The sequence below is a fragment of the Microtus ochrogaster genome, unplaced genomic scaffold (assembly GCF_000317375.1).
Source record: "Microtus ochrogaster isolate Prairie Vole_2 unplaced genomic scaffold, MicOch1.0 UNK47, whole genome shotgun sequence".
Classification (NCBI taxonomy): domain Eukaryota; kingdom Metazoa; phylum Chordata; class Mammalia; order Rodentia; family Cricetidae; genus Microtus; species Microtus ochrogaster.
This window is the reverse complement of record NW_004949145.1, coordinates 243061-246332: the sequence shown is the minus strand read 5'-3', so window position 1 is coordinate 246332 and position 3272 is coordinate 243061. Positions and strand designations below refer to the sequence as shown.

Genomic DNA, 3272 nt, shown 5'->3' with positions numbered 1-3272 from the left:
TGATCTAGAAAGGAAGGTGTTGGAAAGTTCTAGGTTAAGAAATTAAGACAAATGAAAAAAAAAACCATGACTATTTAAAAGAATTGCAAGGCTGGTGGAATGGCTTGGAACTGTGGGTGACATCTTTGTTTTAAATTCCTTACAAAATATTTACTTAAGATACTCATTTTCATTCCTCATTTAAAATTATTTTATTAAGAGTATATGTTTGCTTGTATGGGGGTATATGTAAGTGAGTGCAACACCTGTAGAGTCCAGTAGAGGGCCTCAGATCCCCTAGATTGAAGATATGAGAGGTGGTAAGCTACCCTGTGCTAGTGCCGGGAGTCTAATTTGAGTCCTCTGAAAAGGAGCAGCTCTCAACTGCTGAACATTTCCTCTCAACCCTTTCATGGTTAGTTTGTTTTGTAAACTGAGTCCAATTAGTCCTCAATGAAAACGATCAATTTGTAGCATCTAGTATATAGCATTAAATGCTTACAATTTTCTCAGCTGTTTTCATCTGAAAACAATTTCAAAAGAGAACAGATGGATATTAAATTCTAAAATGTGGACTTTCAGGAGCTGTGGTAGACACAGTGTTAAGTAATTTCCAGCATTTGCTGCCTTCTGAGTATTCCCCATGCCATGCCAATTTTGGTGTTGAAAGAAACTGGAATGCTGGCTAAACGATTTACCACATTTGGTGCATCCATAAGGCCTTTGCTCAGTGTGGACTACTTGGTGTTGAATGAGGGCAGACTTGCCTAAGTCACTTTCCACACTGGTCACACTCATATGGCCTTTCCCCAGTGTGAGTTCTGCAATGTTGGGTAAGGCTGCTGCTTCGACCGAGGAACCCACATTCACCACAGGTATAAGGCTGCTCTCCAGGGTGAACGTTCTGATGTTTAATAAAGGCAGCCCTCCAGCTAAAGGACTTTCCAAACTGGCCGCACCCATAAGGCCTTGCGCTGGTATGGGTTCTCTGGTGTTCATCAAGACTGTAGCTCTGCTGGAAGAGTTTCCCACGGTCAGCACACTCAAAGGGCCTTTCTTCAGTGTGAGCTCTTTGATGTCGATCAAGTTTGGATTTGTACCCAAAGGCTTTGCCACATTCCCTACATTCATAAGGCCCTTTCTCCAGTGTGAACTTGCTGGTGTCTGATAAGGGTAGCTCTTCGGCTAAAAAGTTTCCCACGCTGGCCACACTCATCAAGCTTTGTTGTAGTGTGAATTCTATGGTGTTCAATGAGGCTGACGTTTTGCTGAAAAAATTTGCCACATTCCCTACACTCATAAGGCCTTTCTCCCATGTGAATTCTCTGGTGTCTAATGACGGTAGCTCTTTGGTCAAAGGATTTTCCACACTGCCCACACTCATAAGGCTTTTCTCCAGTATGAATTCGGCAGTGTTCTATAAGGTTAGAGCTTTGGCTAAAGGATTTCCCACATTCTCCACACTTATACAGCCTCTCTCCAGTGTTAACTCTCTGATGGACAATGAGAGCGGCTTTTTCACTAAAGGATTTCTTACACTGGTTGCACGCACACGGCCTCATCATGGTGTGGATTTGCTGATGTTCAATGAGCCTGAACCTGCCTGAATAGTTTTCCACTTTGTCACATTCATATGGCCTCTCCCCCGTGTGAGATCTCTGACAGGATTGGATTTGCATCCAAAGGCTTTCCCATGCTCTCCACACTCAAGGCCTTTCTCCACTGTGAAGTCTACAGTGTTCAGTGAGGTCGGAGCTCTGACTGAGTGACTTCCCACATTTGCCATATTTGTATGGTTTTTCTCCAGTATGAAGCCTCTGGTGTGTAGTAAGTATGGCCTTTTGACTAAAGCATTTTCCACATTCCTTACAATCATAAGGCCTTTCTTCAGTGTGAACTCTCTGGGATGGCACAAGTGAGTATCTTGTAAGGCTTGTCTGCATCTTCTAGGCTCATAATCCATCTCTCCAGTGCATATCTTGGGTGCTGAACAAGCTTGATTTGTAGCTGGAAGGTTTTCTGAATTCTTGGGACTTAAAGTGACTCTTTCTGCTACTAGCCTCCATAGACTTGGTGATTTCATTTAGCTTCTCATCTCTGAGACTTTTCTGGTACCGAAGAAGTTCCCATCTAGCTGTGAAGTCCTTTCTAATTTTCCTATCGGTGAAGGGATTCCCTGACACATGCAGTATGCAGTTTTTCCATAAGGGAGTCACTGTCCACCCCTCCTCTTAATGGGTTCTTGGCACTGTGATGCTTTTGACCCTGGAGGATTGAACATGCCTCTACAAAGAACAGGTTTTGTCCAGGTAGGTCATTCAGATGCAAAATGTTTGTCAAGATAGAAAGATAGATGTCACAGGGCTCCTTGTGTGCAGAGTGTTTATGGAGAAATGCCACAAGCCAGGACACCAAAAGAAGGTCTACTTCCTGAGAAGACTCAGCAGAAGGAAAGGCAATCTCTGATGGCTAAGCAAGTTCAGCCTCATATTTCAGTTCCGTATTTTGGAAGCCATGCCTGGGGTAGCCTTTCTTCTCTCACCCCACTGGTTGCTAAGAGTTTCATGAGAAGCCTTTCTATGTAACCCCCCCCCCCCGGTTTTCACTCATGGTTTGGGGTTCTTCAGGTCCACGCAGTGGAAACTGGTGAAACAATCAGTTTCGCACACCATTCCAGAGACAAGGAGTGAGGTCATCAGTGAAGGTTCTGGAACTCTCTCTACTCACCTGTGAACAGTCCATAAGTGCTTTGGTAGTCATGAGACTCTGTGGGAAGAGGGTTGCCAAGGATCAAGGTAGGGATTTCACCAGCTCAGGACTCCTGCAATCCCTGTCCAATTTTGGAGCTATTAGGTTTTATTATTTTCATTATTTATCCCTAGGCTTTAGCACACAGAGTCAACTCTTAGAAGACTCTTCCTGGCTGAGTTAACTCTAAGTGTTAACCCCTCCAGTCTACTCTGAGTGTCTCCAAACCACGCCCTTCCATTCCGAGACTCACTAAGTTCCAGATCCATAAGGCTGCAAGGAAAATTCCTCACCTTCTCATTGTAAGGCATAAATAGTCCTCTCAATCTTTCAGACAAGATACACACCTGCCAATTAGCCCTTTGCGGGTCCCATAGTAGAGATTTCACTCACAAGCTCAGTAGTGTTCAGCATGCAGGGATTTCTACAGTAAGGATGAGAACAGAACTCTCTCGGGGATCTAGGACTGTGGTGAGGCCAGGGGAACAGGTCACTTGGGCAGGTTGCGCCCCTGCGGCAACAGCCATCGTACTGGGCAAATGTTC

The 3272-nt window shown here is 44.6% G+C and overlaps 1 pseudogene; it reads right to left on the bottom strand.

The window, feature by feature from the left end:
* Positions 1–498: 498 nt before the first annotated feature.
* LOC101987475 lies at positions 499–1922 on the bottom strand (annotated as a pseudogene).
* Between the last annotated feature and the right edge of the window lie 1350 nt (positions 1923–3272).